Source organism: Ursus maritimus, unplaced genomic scaffold (genome assembly GCF_017311325.1).
Source record: "Ursus maritimus isolate PB19 unplaced genomic scaffold, ASM1731132v1 scaffold_9, whole genome shotgun sequence".
NCBI classification, from domain to species: Eukaryota; Metazoa; Chordata; class Mammalia; order Carnivora; family Ursidae; genus Ursus; species Ursus maritimus.
Genome location: NW_024427107.1, coordinates 77,811,277 through 77,831,178, shown reverse-complemented (window position 1 = coordinate 77,831,178; position 19,902 = coordinate 77,811,277). Strand labels below are relative to the sequence as shown.

General features: G+C 44.9%; 1 protein-coding gene across 2 annotated transcripts in view; it reads left to right on the top strand.

The window, feature by feature from the left end:
• The first annotated feature begins 559 nt into the window (after positions 1-559).
• PTK2 (protein tyrosine kinase 2) overlaps positions 560-19,902 on the top strand; it is a 265,380-nt gene continuing 246,037 nt past the window's right edge. Inside the window, exons 1-3 of one of the 2 annotated variants that reach the window (XM_040626120.1) lie at positions 560-626; positions 1,977-2,190; positions 16,067-16,196. The gene's annotated coding sequence lies outside the window, so the exon portion shown is untranslated. Of the gene's footprint in view, positions 627-1,976; positions 2,191-9,162; positions 14,180-16,066; positions 16,197-19,902 lie in introns of those variants that run through there. The other variant, XM_040626121.1, reaches the window with a different exon arrangement.

Below are 19,902 nucleotides of genomic sequence, written 5' to 3'. Positions count from 1 at the left end.
CGCCGCCGCCGCCGCCGCCGACCGCCGCCGCCGCCGCCGCCGCCGCCGCCGCCGCCGCCGCGCCGCGGACGCTGTGCGCCCGCGGCGTGAGGCGTTGGAGGGAGCGCCGCCCGTCGGTTCGCGGCGCCGCCTCGCAGTGGTCTGCCCTCGCCTCCCGGCGCCCCGCGCGGTCCATGTGAGTGCGGGAGGGGGCGGGGGCCGGGAAGCGGGCGGGTGGGCCGGCTCCTGGTGCTGGGGGTTGGCAGGGCCGCGGCCCGCGGGCGGAGGGCCGAGCGGGGCTAACCAGCCGGTCCGCGCGGCGGATGTGGCGGAGACGGACCCCTCCCGCGCGCCGCTTGGGAGGCCGAGGATGTGGGGAGGCCGGAGAAGTGGGGAGGACGAGGGAGGGGCCCGGGGAGGACGGCGCTGTGGGGAGGACCGGGGCGCGGGCCGGTCGGGAGATGTGGGGCGGACTGGCGGTCTCCGGGAGGACGGTGATGTGGGGAGGCCGGCGGGGGGACACGAGAGGCCAGGGAAGGGGGACGAGGGGGCGGGTTCTGGGAGAACGGCGCTGGGTGGAGGACGGACTTGTGGGGAGGTCGGTGGGCTCTGGCAGGCCTGGGGACGAGGGGAGGCCGGGGGCTCGGGTAAACGGGGAGGTTTGGGGGACATGAGAAGGCCTGGGGGGGTTCGTGAAAGATGGGGAGGTTGGTGGATTCGGGGGTCTCGGAGAGACGGAGGGGCTCGAGGCCGGAGCGCACAGGGAGGCCGGGGGCTTGGGGAGGCCAGCAGGCTTCCTTGGGAGCCGGCCAATTGCCTCAAAAACAAAAGGGGGGAGAGAGGAAGGAGGAGGAAGAGGGAAATCCTTGGGGACCTGGAGGGGGGGCGGGGGAATAGCCCTGACCCTATATGGGGACTCACTGGCCCTCAGGGAAGGGCGGGCTTCGCACCCGGGTCCGCGCGGGCTCCTTCCCCGCAGCTGGCGCGCAACTTGCTGTGGCCCTGTGGTTTTCGGGGCGAAAGCCCTGGAGACCTCGTTGATTCATTGTGCCTCCAAGTTTACCTCTTCCCAACCCAGCCCCCAGCTCTGCTTCTGGCTTAGGTGGAAGAAGGACTTGTTGTTTCTTTCTCTCTCCTTTCCTTTCTTTTCTCAGGAGGAGGAGGAGGGGTGTGTGTGTGTGTGTGTGTGTGTGTGTGTGTGTTACTTGGTTTTATTTAATTGCAGGATTTAGCTTAATGCAGTAAGGGTAAAAAAATTTTTTTAGTCATTTCAACAGTGTCTCATTCTTGCATAGTTAGCCTGCAGCTGGGTTTTTGGCAGTGAGACTAAGATAATAGTAATGTAGTAATTATGGGAACTGGTTGAAATACGTTCAAGCTGAAGGCGGTGTAAGGATTTGGGGATCTGTACTTAAGACGACCAACGCTGGGATTCTTAGGTAGAATGTCAACATTTTCGTGGTTGGAAAAATAGGCCATTACTATTTGAAATGAAATACCAGAGCCTCACCCTTAATATTTTATTTGTAAAACTCATAATGGAAGCAGTCTTCTCTTGGAAATGTGTGAACTCTGGTCAGTTGTCTCATCTCTGAAAACCTGAAAGGTGGATGAAGTGATGGAAAGATACATTGCAAATTAGCATTCACCTTATTTTTGTTGAGATCCAATGTAGGTAATTTTTTCATGCCATTGTGCTTTGGAGATAATTTTTAACATCCTGCAATATTTAAACACATGAAACTTCTGAAGAAAGTTTGCGTTCCGGTGTCTTTATGAGTACGTTGTTTTCTCTTTGTGGCTGTCCTTGGAGGTGAAACACTGAATGAGCCTACCACTCGTGTCTTGAATACATTTGTGTGCTAAATGTTGTCGAAGCAGCAAGATCCCATGTTACACATTCTTTAAGTAATATCTTTCCGGTGATTATCATATACTCCGATTTAATAATGAAAACTGGGGAAAGATTGTTTAAAACCCATTGCTGTCTTTTAAAGGGTCCCACAATCAACCTAAGACTTGAGTATATACACTGAATAAAAGGACCTACGCATTGTTCAGAGGTTATGATGCATCAAGAAGCAAGTCCTTGGATAAATAAAGACATTGAATCCAGAACTTAGTGTTTAAGGTTTGGGGCCAAGAGTCCTGGGGCAGAGCCCTACAGGAGAGAGGACTTCAGCCTCTTTTCAGGCCGGCGGTCCGCTGAAGGTGAGTCGTGATTAGGAGTGAAGCTCCATGAGTGCGATGGGGTGGAAGTGTCCGGTGAAACCAGAAGTTAGGAGCCGCAGTGAGGATCATTAGAACATTTCTCACTAACATCGTTTCTCTAGCACTCCATGCCCATTGTTGGAAATTAGAGAACTTGACATCCCAATTCTTAAAATTGGGTTCTTCAGCAAGTCACATAACTTTTCTCGCTGGGAAGTTTGAGAAATTGTCTAAATAACAATTGTATTGTTAAAGATATCCCCTTAAAAAAATGCTGATTAGTTCCCGCAGGAAAAATTATAGTGTCTTCTGTGTACTGTATATGTTCTATCGTGTAGTAAAGAGTCATTTTGAACATGACTCTTCTTTTTTGGATGTTAGTTTTGAGTTGCTACTTCTCTATCTCTAAAGATTTTATGGAAACCTTTTTTCCTGTATTTTTAAGTGTCTTAATTTTGAGAAAATACTTGTCTCAAGGGTAACACAGGAAAGATGAGAGTCAAAGTCTTAATATGTAAGTCTTTAACTTTTGAAAGTAAACATTTTCAGTTTAGACAGTTTTCAGCTAAAATCTTGTTTTAAATTTCAATATAATTAAAAGTTCTATCATTTGTGAAATGAGGGGTTTTTTTTGGCTTGTAAACCAGTAAAGTTTAGTTTCTGTAGTAGTTTATTTTGTCTTAAAGCTCGAGCTTAAGAACTTATTTCATTACTGTATGTCCTTACTAAAATCCCTTAAATAATTAGCAAAATATTGCTGTGGGGGTCTTTGGGAATTTTTACTGATGCCTATAGAAATTATTTAAAATGCAAATTCTAAAAACTTGGGCAAAGTAAATGACCTTATTTGAGTGAATAGTAGTAAATTCCAGGAAGTTTGTGAGTGCAGTAAGCATTCAAATCTGAAGTCGCATCTCTGTCCTTAGAAGGATCCTCGGTGGAAGAGGATGAGCGCGGTTCCAGCTCCTGTTTGGGTGTACCTGTGTTTCAGTGCCTCAGCCAGCTGCCTTAAGTAGTTGTTTTTTTATGTCTCTTCTGAAAACCATGTTTCGTAGTGGATTATTTGAACCGTTGATGGCTTTTTCTCTCTGCTAATATTTGTGCAAGGTTTTTTTTTTTTTTTTTTTCCTTCCATTTCATGACTACCAAAAGGCAACCTAGTGTAGGAGAAATGAAATTGCTGTCTACCACTTTGTGGCATTAATTTCTAGGAATGGTGCCAAATCTTACCATTCAGAACTACATAAATGTGTTTCTGATTATAAAGGCAGTTGAAAGCCTCCGAGAAGGGAACAAGTAGCATCGTCACAGAGTTTACTTATTTGTCAGGACATGAAGGTCTTTCCTTGCAAGCTTTGTATTGAACGAAACGAATTCTGCCTAGATCTTATTGATATACATTGGCATTTACTGTAAACTCATTTTTCAGAACAAGAAAAATGACCAAAGTCATACATGTGAATGTTATCCACTGATAGGGGAGGAGATGTAATGTTACTGCTACGTGTGGGGTATTGTGTGTTGTTGGTAGGTGTCACTACCTTTTTACCGATGAATTAAATCTGGGAGATGACACGTGCCAGACCTGAAGTGATTGCTTTCATGCTTTTTCTGCTTTATTCCTCCTGAGAACCATTGATTGTGGTATTGCTATCCTCATTTTTGCAGAGGAGACACTGGAAGTTTGGAGTTCGAGGAGCTTGCCGTGGGCCTCTTGGCCCACAAGGGGTAGGTCCTTGTTGGCTGGGCCTGCTGAACTCTCTGTGCAGCTTCTAGGACCAGACAGGACTAGAGCAGCAGTAGTCTCACAGATCTGAACCCAGCCTTCCGAAGGGGGAGTGAGTAGCATGCAGGTGTAAGTACCGTGTCTGGGAGAGTTGAAATAATTATATTTTCTGTTTGAATCTGACGCTTTCATATCATGAAGCTGTGATCTGGCCAACATGGTGTAGGTAAACATTTTAATGAACATACCAAAATTGTTTATTTTAAGTTAATTTAAAATCAGTTAAATACAAATATATAATGCATAGTGCAGTGATTGACGCTTATTTGTTCAAGGTTGTGCTTTAGTAACCTCTACATTGTTACAGAGTTTTTTCATTGGTGACTTTTTTTGGGGGGGGTGTCAGTGTTTATGAATATAGTTTTGTGGGAAGCAAGGTGTAATGTGAGGGAAAAGTAAATTGTAAATTTCTCATGCAGGTTTCATCCCCTTGTAGTAAATCCTAGAATTTATAATCTCTAACACATTGCTGCTCTATAAATGTTTCTGAAGTGAATGTGCTCGTTCTCGCCGATTTAGAATTTTCCATCGTGCTTTTAAGACTTGACGTACTCTGTCCTCCTTTATTTAGGGCCAGTGGACCAAAACCAAGGCTCAGAAGAACCTAAAAAGTTGTATCTATGGGCTGTCTGTGCCTAGGATCTCCTTTCTGCCTCCATTTTCTATCTTAAAAGTCCTGCCATCTGGTGCTTTGGATTGTGCTGTGAACGGTAGGTGCTTGTTGGGTCTACTTGTGACCAAAGCACCATGTGTTTGTCTTTGATGGACTGAAGAAAGAGCTGACGTGGTTTTATACATTCCATATTTGTAGTGCATTGTGTGTCTTTTTATAGAATTTAAGCAACACGAGGGCAGAAACTTTGTTTTACACACTATGGCATCCCCAGTGTCTGACACAATATTTATTGAATGAAAGAACCCAGGCTCATTCGTTGTTGGAGAACTGTTCCTGCATCAGTCAGCAGTCCACTGTTTTTTGTTTGCCTTGGTAAAGAACCTTACTTACAAACCAGGTAGGACTTGATACCAGGGAGAACTTGGATTATCTGTTTCTATCTTTGTCTGCTTTATTTTAGATTATAAATATCATGAAACTTGAGCTGCGGGAAAAAGGCATTTCTCTGTCCCTTTATGGTTTTCAAATGTTTTTTTCTAGAAATTAATTTTGTAGGAATTGGTCATGTGTTCGTTAGGACTCATTCTATATTCTGAAGACCTAGGAAGTTGGGATTTATAAAAGATCCTTGATGACTGGTCTAGAAGCTCTAATGTATCTTTTACTAATCAGTTGGATTCATCATGTACTTTACAAGGGTTTTACATTATGCCCTGAAACCATTTTTAAAAATGCATCTTCCCAGGGGCGCCTGGGTGGCTCAGTTGTGAAGCATCTGCCTTCGGCTCAGGGCATGATCCCAAGGTCCTGGGATCGAGCCCCACATCGGGCTCCCTGCTCCGCTGGCAGCCTGCTTCTTCCTCTCCCACTTCCCCTGCTTGTGTTACCTCTCTCGCTGGCTGTCTCTCTCTGTCAAATAAATAAATAAAATCTTAAAAAAAAATCCATCTTCCTAACACTGTAATGCCAGTTCCATGACACACCGGCCTTCCGATGATCTGCTTAGAGAGTCTTTTACGTTGTTGTTCAGAGTAAACGTTTTGAGCAACAGGTCACTTACCTTCACTCAGGCAAGAAAAGTCAGTATTTGGGTAAAAAAAAGAGTTTGTTCTTCCTCAGCAACTTTTACGTTGTTGTTCAGAGTAAACGTTTTGAGCAACAGGTCACTTACCTTCACTCAGGCAAGAAAAGTTAGTATTTGCGTAGAAAAAAGAGTTTGTTCTTCCTCAGCAAGTTCCCCTTGGTCTTGCTTATTGCGAAGGGAAACACGTGCGTGCGCACACCACAGTAAACCAGTAAACTGGTTGTTTGCAGTGGTTCTCAAAGTACAACTGCATCACCATCACTTGGCCGGGTTAGAAATGCCTGTGCTCGTGCCCCACCTCTGACCTCCTGAATCAGACTCGGGGGGTGGGGCCCGCAGTCTGTTTGAACATGCTGTCCAGGAGCTTTTGTTGCATGCTAATGTCTGTCAACCACTACTTGAGAGTGTTTTAAGAGAAATGCAAGTCGTAGCAGGCAAAAAATCAGTCGTAAATGGCAGAGGCATGTGTTTGGCTTCTGACCACTTAGATTTGCTAGTGAGATTGCCTTCACTTCAGGACTCTTTTTCAGTATGTTTTTCAGGTTTTCTAGAGTCTTGGGAAGACCTCACAACTAATTTTGTTTAGGGATTTTGAATGTTTTATGCTGAGGTCATTAAATTCTTTTGAATCTTGGTTTGGATTTTAAATAAATGATTTTGCATTGAAATAGCAATTTGTATGGCCCCTGGACTTGTGGTTTTTGGCAGATAGCAGGAAAGTGTGTATATGTGGGTGCTCAAGGCACGTGTTCCCTGGTGGTTTTGTTTTGGTGTTGAGAGATTGGCTTGCTTATACTAGAGTCAGGATGATTTCCAAGTCTTGGGGTGACTACTAAAACAGTATTGTGTGAATTGATTCTATGCCTAGCATTAAAGTCATATCTAAATTTAATATGTATTGTTTTGCCTTTGTCCTTTATTTTTTCCCTAAGATCAGAGCTAGATAAAAGTTAGTGTTCAAAGATGGAATTGGTGATATGCTTACTTTCTGCTATGTCTTATGCAGAGTTGGACGCACCTGAAGGCAAATAGAATATTGTGAGCTCAGGGACAGGGACTCTGTATTATCCTGTACGTATCTGTGGGTCCTTCACAGCTTCCTCCTCCTCCTATAGTGGGTTGGCCCTCAGTCATTGGTTTAATGATTGAAGAAGAGTCTGTGCTCCTGCTGAGGGGGCCTTGTGATCTTGAAGTACATGGAAGTTGTTACTAAGGTAGAGAAGAGAATTAGGGACAGACGGGTGGACTTAGGTTACCATAATGTCGACGCGAAGTACAAAGGATGTTTCCACGTACCTCTTCTGGCCCCCATCAGACTGAGTCAGTGGTGTAGCCCTGTGATGGAGAAAATAAAAGGAATGAGCTGGTGGGAAAAAGTGATCTGAAACAGTTTCTTTCTCCTTACATTGGTCAAGTGAAGTTAAAGTTCTAGTTTATAGTCAGTTATAGACTGTGACCCCACTAAATGTACATCAGAGCGCCTGGCCTGGAGCACCTCTCAGTGAGGGAGTCTCCTGTTGCTCCCCGCTGTGCTGGGAGGCTCCAGCCGCCCCCCAGTCTTCTCTCTAATGACTGCTTCAGCCCTGCTCTGGTCTTATGTCAGTCGCCCCGCCCAGCCCCTTCTGGTGGTTTCTGCTGTGTTGCTGCCTTGTGGTTTTAAATAGCCTTTTCCTGGTTACAGTGAGGTTGCACATCTTTTTATACATTTACTGGCCATTCGGATGCACTGTTTTTCGAAGTGCCCATATTTTTCTATTAGGTTATTTTTAAATTGATTTGTAGACTATATATATTCAGAACACACATTCTTTGTTGGTTATGTATTTTGCTGCTGTCTCTTCCCACTTTGTCATATGCAGTTTCACTGACTCAGTGGTTTTTGTGTGTTTTTTTTTTTTTTATGAATAGAAGTTCTTAAGTTTAATTAGTGCCATTTGTCAGTCTTTTCCTTTGTAAGCTTTTTGTGTCTTTCCCTGCCCTGAGGTCATGAACTAGTTCCTCATTTATTCTCTAAATGCTTTTATACTTGTGCTTTTAACCTTTAACTTTGTAATTCTCTCAGAATTGGTTTTGGTGCATAATCTGAAGAAGGAATCCAGCTTCATTAACCTTTGGACATGCTAGTTGTCCGAACACCGTTCATTGAAAAGAGCATCTTTCCCCCAGCGCTCTGCAGTGCCCCTTTTCTTGGAAATGAAAGGTCCGTGTGTATGTGCATCTGTTTTGGACTTTCTTGAATTCCACTGGTACTGCCCAGTTTAAGTTGCTTCAATTATTTTAGTTTTATAACAGGTCTTATTGTGGAACTCTTCCCACTTGGTTCCTTTTTAAGCATACCTTGGCCCTCCTTGACCCTTTGCAGATCTGTATCTGTTTTAGAATCCCTTGCTGACTTGCAAGGAATTTCTTCCTGCTGTTGCTTGGGATGACGTCGAACGTGATCAGTGTGTGGAGAGTCGTTTCTTGGTTTGAGTTATTACAAATAAAGCCTTTGAATAATTTTGCTCAAGTCTTCATGTGACCATCGGCTTTTGTTTTTCCTGGAAATGGTTGGGTCTAGCACTGTAATGGCTGGATCCTGTGGTAGGCCTATGTTGGCTTTTTGAGAAAGTGTCAAACTCTGTCCTGGAATGGCTGAACCATTTCACATTCCTCCCAGCCTTGTGTGAGAGTTCCAGTCACGCTGGATCGTTGGGGCAACATTTGGTATGGTTAGTCTTTTAGCTTTTCAGCCATTCCGATAGGTGTGTAATGGTTTTTCTTTGTGGTTTTGCCACCTGTGTATCTTTTGGTGTTCAAATCTTTTGCCTATTAAATTTTTTTTCTTATTGGTGGGTTCTTTATATATTCTGGATACAAGTCTTTGTCAGATGTGTGCTGTGCTTTTCTCTCATGCTATGGTTTGTTTTTGCATTCTCTCTCTCTTTTTTAAAGATTTTATTTATTTATTCGAGGTAGGGAGAGAGAGCGGGATGGGGGGAGGGGCCGAGGGAGAGGGAGCAGCGGACTCCCCGCTGAGCAGGGAGCCTGCTGCCTTTGGGACTCAATCCCAGCACCCTGAGATCATGACCTGAGCCCAAGGCAGACACTTAACTGACTGAGTCCCCCAGGTACCCCTGGACTGTGCTTTTTCAGGTGTCGTAGTTAAGAAATTGTTGCCTAATCCTAGGTCACAAAGGTTTTCTCCTTTATTTCCCTCCATCCCCCTCTAGAAAAGTTTCAGGTTTACATTTAGGTCTGTGATTCATTTTTATTTATGGTGTAGGATATTATTTGTAGGATTCTTTTTTTTTTTTTTTAAAGATTTTATTTATTTATTTGACAGAGATAGAGACAGCCAGCAAGAGAGGGAACACAAGCAGGGGGAGTGGGAGAGGAAGAAGCAGGCTCATAGCAGAAGAGCCTGATGTGGGGCTCGATCCCAGAACGCTGGGATCACGCCCTGAGCCGAAGGCAGACGCTTAACCGCTGTGCCACCCAGGCGCCCCTATTTGTAGGATTCTTAACTTAGTTCTGATTATTTGTAGGAGTCTATTGAGGCATAGAATGAAGATATAGCTCCTTCCAGAGAGCTTTTTTTTTTTTTTTTTTTTTGCTTCAACCAGTTTAAAGCAGGTTTAAGGCTTGAGGTATTTTGGACCGCCCAGTGCTGTGATTTTACTGGAGAGGTGACTCACCTCTGGTTTCTTTTATCTTGAGCTCTGTAGCCTTTAGGGCCCTGCTTCTGGAGGTAGTGTTTTTGGTTAAACACCCTAAGGGACCCAGCTTTTGATTCTTACTCCTCTTTCCCTGCATGGTTGTAAAAATGAAAGTTGAAAATTTTCAGAATTGGCAAATGACTGCAGGGCAGAGGTGGTTTCTGTGCTTGTTCATCTCTTTGGGTTCCTGATTTCACTTTAATTTTGGCCTGTTCTTTCCTTATTGTCTTGTCAGTTTCTGGTTGATTTTAAGATTTTAAAGTATTCTGTCCATCTTTTTAAGTCTTTTTCAGGGGAATGATTGGGCCAGATAACATAGCCTGTAGTTAAGGATACAGGGAAAAGTGTGTTTTATTTCACTGCAGTGTTTGGAGTCTAGACTTGGATCTGTGTCTCCTGTAGTCGTTGCTAGCCATGTGTGGCTATTTAAATTAAAATTAAATAAAATGAAAAGTTCTGTTTGACAGTCACACTAGCCCCAGTTTGGGTGCTCAGTATGCAGGTGTGGCTAGTGGCTACCACCTCGGACAGTGCAGAGATGGGACATTTTCATCGTCATGGAGCGTTCTCTTACACAGTGCTGGCCGGACTCTTGACTTTTTCCAAAGTCCGCCTAGAGCAGGAACAGCTAGACAGAGGATTGAGCCTCTTTGACAGGCGTATCATGGAGCCTGTCTCTAAGGTGGTGTGGGTTCTCAGACCGGTATAGGTGGGATCATGGGAGGCTGTGGTGCACTGAGTAGAAAACCACTAAGTACTGATATTTAATTTACAAATACCTGCCTAGTGCTTCCTTAGGGTGTCTGTTTCTTTCTTTTTTCTTTAATTTACAAAAAGTAGCAGTAATTTAAAAATTATCAAAATTAAATAGCGAGTCAAAAATTAAATTTTACCCTTAGCTAAAGTCTCAGGTATTAGTAATCAAAGATGTCTAGGTATCATAGTTTGTGTAGAGACGCAGGTCTTTTTAGTAGAAAGAGCATCTTAACTAGGAAACAGGAGGTTGAGGTACAAATACTGGTGCGTTGCCTTTAGTCACGTGACTTCTGATACTGTCTATATAAACTCTAGTATCTGTGATCTTTGAAGCTCTGCGTGCAGTTACTATGTGGGATGGTGTACACATGTAAAGTGCCAGGACAGTTGACCCCTGAACAGTGCGGGCCGCCGGACCCTTCCCCATAGTTGAGAATCGGCAGTTAGCACATATTTTGTATGTGTATCATATACTGTATTATAAAAAGGTAAGTTAGAGAAAAGAGGATGTTGAGAAAATTATGAGAAACTACATTTACTATGCGGCATGTATCAAAAAAAATCTGTGTATACGTGGACCCAGTTGTTGAGGCGTCAACAGTATTAAATACCTGTCTTGTGCCTGGTGTAGTGTCAGCCCCCGGGGGCACAGACAGGAGGGGAGTGAGGCAGTCAGCGTGCAGTGTGATGCCTACAGTGATAGTGCCAGAGCAGAGTGCTCTGAGGACCTGGAGGGCATGTCCCCGTCACGGTCACGCTCAGAGGTCAGCAAACTTTCTCTGTTAAAGGTCAGATAGTAAACATTTCAGGCTTTGTAGGCCACATAGGGCCTGTCACATAGCTGCCTTTTTTTTTTAAACAACCTTTAAAAGGGTAAAAACCTTGATTAGCCCAGAACCATACAGAAACTGGCTGTGGACCAGATGCCGTGACCTCTGCAGGTCTGGCTGTCTGCAGGGATCTGTAGAAAGAGAGTGGAAGGTGGGAAGCAGGCAGGGCCTCGTGGAGGACATGCCCGCTCTAACGGTGCAGAGGCGGGAGAGGCTGGGGTCTGTGAGACTGGATGTTTTTACTAGTGTTTAGGAGTACAGAAAGGGTTGGGTCGAGAAGGAGGTAGGGTTGATACTATTGACAAGATCAGAGCAGCGTGTGGTTGATTCTGACGGGAGCAGATTCCTATGGCAAGCGGGTGGTTAACTAGTACAAGGGTCGGTCAAGGAGCTGTTGCAGTCATGCGCTTCAGAAGGGAGAGGAGCCAAGCCTTTGTCATTAAGGGAATGGCTGCCCGGTGTCTGTCGCCCAGCTAGTAAAGTGATGGGCAAAGTTCAGATGGTCCAATCTAACAGCCTGTGTCCTTTTAATTCTACAATTACGTTGTACACACAAGTGAAGAAGGCCTTAATTAAGGGCGTGACTGAGGAACTGGAGAGAGGGTGATTTGAAGCCTGTTTCTCAGCCAGTCTCCAGGCTCTGACCTGGGAAATGAAGAGCCAGGGCTGAGAGAGGGGGTGTCCAGAGCAATTCCAGGATGGCTCCCAGATTTCTCCCTTGGTGAAAAGTCCATGAAGATCTTTTTGTTTTTAAGTGCTTACTGATCAGACTGTTTGTTGCTTAAGGAGGAAATGCTGTCTCCTAGGTCCATGAACCCCAGAAGCGGTACGCAGAATTGTGTGTATGCACATGAGCTGTTTTCCTGGGGTAGGATGCTTGGGCTTTCGTCCCATTATCAAAAGTGAGCCCAGCCCAAGGCGGGGGCACTCCTTGTTATTGGACTGTGGATGTCTGACACTCTGCCCGGGTGTGAGGCTGTAAGGGAAAGCTAAGCATCCAAATCACAGGACTGTTACTGTAAGTGTCATACATCCCAGACCGCTACATAAAACACAGGCCCATGAAGCTGTCACCTGAGCCCAACTGTACCAACCGAGGTCTACCAGCCAGCAGTGCAGATGTCTCCCCTGGCCTCCGAGAGACAAAACAAGGCCCGGTTTTTGTACATAGAAGGCCAGCCAGGAGAGTTTGGGACTCTCGTTGGCATGGATGTTTCAACATGCTGTTGTACATGAGATGAAGCTAAAGTTTATAAACTATTAGGAATATCTTAACAGTCCCATGGCTCTGAGAGATGGACCAGTGTCACTTTTAGTTGGCTGTGTTAGTTCCAAAAAGGAGTGTAGTTTTTCTGTCCACTCAGAAGTGCGTTGATAGTTAATAGTTGTAAGACAGTACCTAACTCGTCCTGTTACAGTTAGCTCTTCCGTGAACAGATGCAGGAGGAACTGGGCAGCTGGTGGTTTATGTTCGCACCAGGCAGATGAATGTGGTGTCCTGGAGTCTAAACTGGATTGGTTCATGTTTGACATTAGCGTTGTATGTAATTTAGGAATTACAGACTCTGGATTATAGCAGTCCGTGCAGAGATTTGCTGTTTTTGGTGATATATGGCTGCCCTATAGAAGTTGAGGCTTAGAGGGGAGCGTTTGGAAATGGGTTTATGTCTGAGAAAGTTTCCCTTTTCCTGTTGACAGGACTGTGACCTCCATTAAGGGCCAAGTGTCATGAATGGCAAAGATCTAAGAAATGATGGAATTCAGTGGTGGTGTAGACGTTAGAAGTGAAAACCCCTAGGCTGTTTAAAATATCACCCTTAAGATTTCAGGCTGGGGATAATTGTGATTCCAGTGTAGGTAAAAAGTTTGGCGTCTCCTTGGCTGTGTCATGGCAAAAAAAAGCTTTGCTTTCTGCTTTGGGAAAAATACATTAGTTGTGTCCTAAGGAATTGACTTGATAAAAGAGGTAGCAGGAGTAACTTAGTTTAAATGCAAGTTGTCTACATATGAATTAATTTTTGTCGGGTGACGGTTGATGATTTGGTTGGTGAAGAGTTGATGTTTGATTTTCGTCTTTGAGTCTGCCCTTTCAACTATTTCATTGGAAATTCTAAACTTTTCCACTGGGTGTTTGCCTCCTTTATTTTTATTGTTTTAGGTAGTCTAGGGTTTTAGAGGTTGATCTAAATTTAGGGATCAGCTGGTCCGGGGCTCCCACTGTAGAGAGGAAGAAATAACAGGGTAAGGCTCCTTGGGTAAATGGCTCCTTGATACTGACAGAGGAGAACTCTCAAGATTCTCTCAGCTGTCTTGACCTTTAGCTCACGGGTGATCTTTTTAGTAGATGAGAAGGGTATGAAGACAGCTTCTAAAACTCAGGTTTCCTATTAACTGTCAGGAGATTGAAAAAAATGGATGTAATTGAAAAATGGGTGAGAAATGGACACCGTTGAATCCGTTGTTCACACTGTATCCAAGTAACTTGTGGTTTGCATTCAGTCATTTATTTCTACATTGTCTTGGATATTTGAGGAATGACAAAACAAATCTCACACGTGTATATAGTCTAAGTTTTAGAAGACTAATAATGCCAGTTGTTCTCACTTCTCTACCAGATTTAGAGCATTGTCCTGAGTCACTCTTGACTCTTGAGCATCTTGTCCTGATGGGGATTCATTAAAAAGAAGACAGTCCTGGGGTGCCTAGCTGGCCCAGTGGGTGGAGCATGTGGTTCTTAATCTTGGGGTTGTGAGTTTGAGCCCCACGTTGTGTGTAGAGATTACATAAGTGAGTAAGTAAGTAAATTAAAAAAAAAAAAAAAAAAAGACGGTCACTGCCTCAGGAAGCTTTTGGGTACGTCAGTGGTCCTGAAAGTAGTGTATGTAAGAATCACCAAGGAGAGTATATGAGAGATGCAGGCAGGGGGGCCTGGTGCCTTAGTCAGTTAAGCGTCCTACTCTTGTTTTGGGCTTAGGTCATGATCTCAGGGTCATAAGATCCAGCCCTGTGTCAGGCTCTGTGCTCAGTGTGGAGTCTCCTTTCCTGCCCCACCGCCTCGTGATCTGGCTTTTTCTTTCTCAAAAAAAAAATTTTTTTTAATGCAAATGCCTGGTATTATCCCACAGAGATGTTGGATGATCATTGCTGATGTGGAAGCCTGTCACCTGCATTTTAAACTAGCATCTCCTCGTGCTGAAAGAACACTGCTGTAGTGTTGCTGTAAGTACGTTGTAAATCATCAGGACCTAGAGTTTGGGAGGCCCCCAAGACTACCTGCAGGTTCTGTGGTTCACTAGAAGGACTTAGAGAACTGCGAGAAGCCATTATCCTCATGGTTATGGTTTATTACAGGGCAAGGATGTGGACAGAAGTCAGTGAAGGAAAGGCACACCGGGCAAAGTCCAGGGAAGACCAAGCATGAGCTTCTAGTTGTCCTCTCGCAGTGCAGGTGTGCTGACTTCTCCCAGCACCGATGCTGCCAACCAGGGAAGCTCACCTGAGCCTTGGTGTCCAGGATATGTATTGGGGGTTGTCCCATAGGCACTGCCTGCATGGCTGAGTTTAGTCTCCAGTCCCTCTGGAGATCAAACTGGTGTCGTGTGTGGCGCAAGGCTCCACCAGAAATCAAATTGTTAGCATGGACTGTCTGGTGTGGCCGAAGGCCCCCAGCTAAACAAAGACCGCCTTATCAGGCAGGGGATTCCAAAGGCTCAGAGGTGACTTCCCAGGAGCTGGGCAATGGCCAAATCTTCCCTGGGGCAAGCTTAATCCTTTCCTGCATACAGCCTAGAAAGTAAATTGTTATTCCTGTCATTACTAGGGAGTTCAAGAAATTACTGCTTTTGGGGCGCCTGGGTAGCGCAGTCCTTAAGCGTCTGCCTCCGGCTCAGGGTGTGATCCCGGCGTTCCGGGATCGAGTCCCACATCGGGCTCCTCCGCTGGGAGCCTGCTTCTTCCTCTCCCACTCGCCTGCTGTGTTCTCTCTGTCACATAAATAAATAAAATCTTCCAAAAAAAAAAAAAAGAAATTACTGCTTGTAGGTAGAAGATACATTGCAACCACATGTAGTGTAATTTGCCACAAAACTAAAATACCAGAATTTCTGCACCCAAGTGAAGATGTCTCCAGAAGTGTGTCATACTTGACACCTGTCGTAATGTTTTCATCAAGAATTTGAGTAAAGATCAGGAGTTAATGCTGGGAGACCGTTCATTTTTAGAATCAGGATTTGAAAATACTTCGACAGGTTGTAATGAAGTGCTAAAATCAACAAGGTAAAATTTATAAGGAATAAAGGTAAAATGACAGACTTAAGTTAAAAAGAAAAAAACAGCTGAGAAGTTAAAGATATGTGGTATGTGCCTTAGCTGTACCTGTGGTCAGAAGATCTGGGGAAGATGACTGAAACGGATCGGCAGGCTTCTTTGTGAAGGGGCAGATGGTAGATATTTTAGGTTTTGCAGACTAAGAGGCAAAATGAAGGATATTATGTAAGTACTTACATAACAGGAGAGAACACTAATATCTATAAAATTTTTATTGACAGAATTTCAAATAATAGTTGAGTATGTATATATATATTATAATACAGGTCTAATAAGAATGGAATTTTTTTTGGGGGAGGGTTGGATGACATGTTTTGTAATTGGAGCTCACAGGTAGTGTTCCGTATCATCACAACCAATGACAAATGTTCAGTCTCGGGGCTGATCTGCACGGAAGGTTACAGATGTCATCTCTGACAGTGTCTGCATACTCGTAGGTGCTCTTGCACACTGATACCAGTTCGGAAGCATATCATTTCAGTTTAGTGTATTCATCGTTTGGCAGACATCGATAGAATTCCACTAGATTCTTTTTGATGTTTGCCTTTCCGCACGTCATTACAGCGCAGATTCCTCTCTCCGATGGATGGTCTGATGGAAGTGCCTCAGTTGCTCGGTGAAGTGGGTTTGAGATACGTGAATTTTCATTGTACTTGCATTGAGGTTTGAGAAATGCCGCTGGAACTGTAGTTTGAGCTCAAAACACATCTGCTACACGTTTGTGTGGGGACACAAATCCACTTCTCTCTTTAACTTTTAATTTTTTTCATTTTTAATTAGCCTCTATGCCCAGCGTGGGGCGTGAACTCCACCCTGAGGTCAGGAGTTGCACGCTCCTCCGAGTGAGTCAGCAGGCGCTGCTCTAACTTGTGGCGGCGGGGGAGCCGTGTGGCCGCGTCGGACGTTGCTTGTGAGTAAGATGCTTGCAGCCACTGAAATGCCTTCACTGCCCGAAGTCCCTCATATGAGCGCTGCTGTGCCTTGTCAATTTAGGCTGAGCTCATGAAGAAATGTTAACATGTAGGAGCAAAAGCTAATTTCCGAAGCAATTCAGTGTTTGGTAATAGTGATGAGTAAAGGGGGGGGTCTTTTTCAAGTAGATTTCAGTCTTGGCTCTGTGGTTGAAAAGTCACAACAGAGCCTTGCACAAACCATTGAACTGCAGTGTGGTAGGACAAGTCAGGCTATTTCATGAGGTTGCCGTTGGTGCTACTGGCTCAGTAACACATGATGGGTTCGAATACTTTCCACAAAGCTCCTGCTCATGAATGATAGACTGAATAACCATAGTTTAAATGCTTTAAGCAACTTATATTTTCATCATTGTAAATTTTCCAGCTAACCCTTTTTCTGCTCTGCAGATATTTTTACTGTCATCAGTTATAATGTGTCTTAGCAGATTCTACTCCAGGTTGTATTAAATCAGGGTTTTCTTAATATCTTTAAAAGTGTTCTCACCAGCAGTTCCACACTGACTGCCCTCAGAGGCCCCTTCTTCAGTCCCATTGACCCCTTGAACAAACAGCCTAGCAGTGTGGGGAACACCTGTTGGCTCAGTCCTTCGCCTCGTTCCTTCACTGACTCTCTGTTGTCATCCATGTAAGATGAGGGACCATTTAGGGTTTGGAGCAGAGAAGCGATGCCGTCTGATCTAGGCTTGGAATCGGTCTGCCGTGGTGAGCGTGTATGCTAGGGTGGCAGGGCTGGGAGCGGGGAGGCCTGTTCCGGAGTGCTGTAGTCATTTCGGTGAGGGATGGTGGCTCCGGTCACGATGGTGTTGGTGAGCATGATGGCGAGGGGACAGCGTCTGGGCCTCTTTTGTGGGAAGAACCAACATTACTTGCTGACAAGACTGGATGGGGAATGTGGGAGGAAGACAGGCGGCAGGGATGACGTCCGTTGTTTCTCGCCTCAGCAGCTGGAAGGCGGACGTTGTCGTGAACGGAGAAGGCTGTGTGTAGGAAGGTTTGTGGAGGGGGCGGGCCAGTCAGCACCTGGGCTTGGAGGTGTCGGACGTTTCACTGAGTTCTCTTCGGTGATGCTCCACTTCCCCAAGGGGCCTACAAGCAGGCCCAGCAGAGGGTACACCTGCCAGGGTTTGGTCAGGAAAACCCGGGCCATTCTCGACAATTAGTCGTACGGGGAATTAGAATCCATCCCTACCTCTGGGAGGGCTGGCAGAGTTGAAGAGAATGATGTTTCTCTTCATTTTGCCCACGTTGCCTCTTATTAGCGTTCACTGCCCGCCGCCCTGAGCTGTAGCGGGAAGGGGTTTTGGGAGAAGTAGCTCTGCCGTCTCGGTGATGCGCAGGAGCAGGCCGCGGTGGGGCTGCGGTGCAGAGTGAACAGCGGTCAGTCCAGCGCAAGGCCAGGCAGTCGGGCTGAGCCGGAGGGACAAGTTTTAGCTTTGTTAGCATAGAAGCAGCATTTGAATGAGCTTGCCTGGGAGGTAAGCATAGCTGAGAGGAGAAAGGACAGAGCCCTGGGCGACTCTGGAAGGAGGGAGCCATCGGTGGGGTAAGAAGAAAATCACGAGAACATGAGTGGGAGATCAGCTCTTGTCAGTTGTCGAAAGGACGAGCCCTGGGCTCTAATGATTGGATTGAGCAGTGCAGAGGTCGTTGGTAGTCTTAGAGGGAGAAGTTCGTGGAGTGGTGAGGGCCAGAGCCAGTGGGTTTAAGAGAGAAAAGGAAAAGAAGAATTTGCGATATCGAGTATGTTGTGTGTATGCTTGTTTGTGGAATTATTTGTACAGTAGTTGTTTTAAAGTCCCTCTGGGCTGATTGTCATATTTGTTCCCTTCTTGATATTGGCTTGTGTTGATTTTCTCCTCCCACGGGAATTGACGCTTTTCTGGTTCTTCCTATGCTGAATAAGTTTGGGGTGTGCCCTCCCCATTTAGGATATCATGCAAGGAGACTTTCCATTGTATTGAAATCTGCTGATTTTGGTCGTGGTTTAAATCCAGTCTTGCTTCCTAATCCCCCTGCTCCAGTTTACTTTTCAGAGTGGTCAGAGAGCTTCTGCAGTTACTCTTTCCAGCCTTCCTAGTTGCTCTTTCTAGGAGAGGCAGGAGGGAATGTGCTTCGTCTTCCTTACCTAGATCTGGGACCCTTCGCTTTGCAAACTGCTTCCATTTGTCCAGGTAGTGATCTCCAGTTCCACCGAGGCCAGTGATGCCCGCACGACCGTGTCTCTTGATCACTTACCACTCCCAGGCCTTGCAGGAGATTTCCTGCTAAGTACTGCACGCATTTGGGTCATGGGTCCTTCCTTTGGTGCCTCTCTCAGGTAGACAGAATGACCCTTAGGTATACCTTAGTAGCCCATTCGTTCATTTGTGTACAATTGAAGCGTTGTCTTGTCTTGAATATGTTAACTGTGCCTATTAATTAATTTGAGTAGAATAGTGTTTCTTTCGTATTTTTAATGAGCCTTTGCGCAGTGGAATTTTCTATGGATATTATTTACAGTGTAGAACAGAATGGTGGTTAAGAGGATGGGTGTTGGATAGGTCTTGCTTTGAACCTCAGATTCGATTCTTATTCCCTGCATGTTGACCAGGTTCCTTAAGCTCTAAATCTGTTTTCTTATCTGTTAAGTGGAGATTATCATAACTCTTTGACAAATGTGACAGAACATAGTTCTTAGTACATGGCTAGTTAGGGAAGGATCAGCCTGAGGTTCAGCAAATACAGTTCCCAGTGATGTAGTTATTTCTGTTGTGGGGATTTAAAAGCTAATCTTATTCCCTGATGAGTTTGACCAGCGTATCTAAGAAGTGCAAGCAGTTGGTATTCACCGTGTACTCTGCATGTAGAACGGGCGATTTATTGTTGTTGTTGTTCCTAATACCGGTTTTTCAGCAATTAGTAATATTGCCTCTTCATTTCCCTAATGTATTCACATCATCAGTAGCTTACTACCGGTTGGACCGCAGACCCTGTACCATGCGCTGGCACACAGATGAATGGGATGCAGTGACCTATGACCTATGAGCTGCTCCACTGTCTAGTATTAGAATGTGTTTGACTAGAAAATTATTTTGAAGCGTAAAGAAGCTTTTGTTTGCCCAGATAACTTTCATAATCATGTTCGCATTCTTTATACATTTTTGGTTTTTCAGAAAGTTTCTTCTGACCTGTGTTCTTCAGAGTACAGGTTACTACGGCTTGCCTGAGTGCAGAAACCTTTGGTACACTGAGCTTAGAGGAAGGGACACCTGTGTGAAGTGGTTATATATTTTGGACATTAGAGACCTTCACAGATAATTTAAATGGTTAGAATGTTGTGCATTGAGAAACAGTGGTTTGGGGCTTTATTTGGCAGTTAGCATCAAGCGGACCATTTCCTGCCAGGGGCTCAGCCTGCATGGTTAATTCAAGCCGGAGATCTTCTAATATGGCAGTGTGTCATGTTGACTGTTACTCAGCTTCAGAAAGAATCTTTCTGTCATGTTTGCTTTGGAAAGCCCAAATCATGTCCATTGTTTTAACAGTAATAATATCTGGGTAACTTGGGAAGCCAGAATAGCATCGTGATTCTAAGGTAAGCTGGTGTTTGAATGCCTGATCTCTCTCTCCCTTGTCTGCTGTGTGACCTTGGAAAATGTCTTA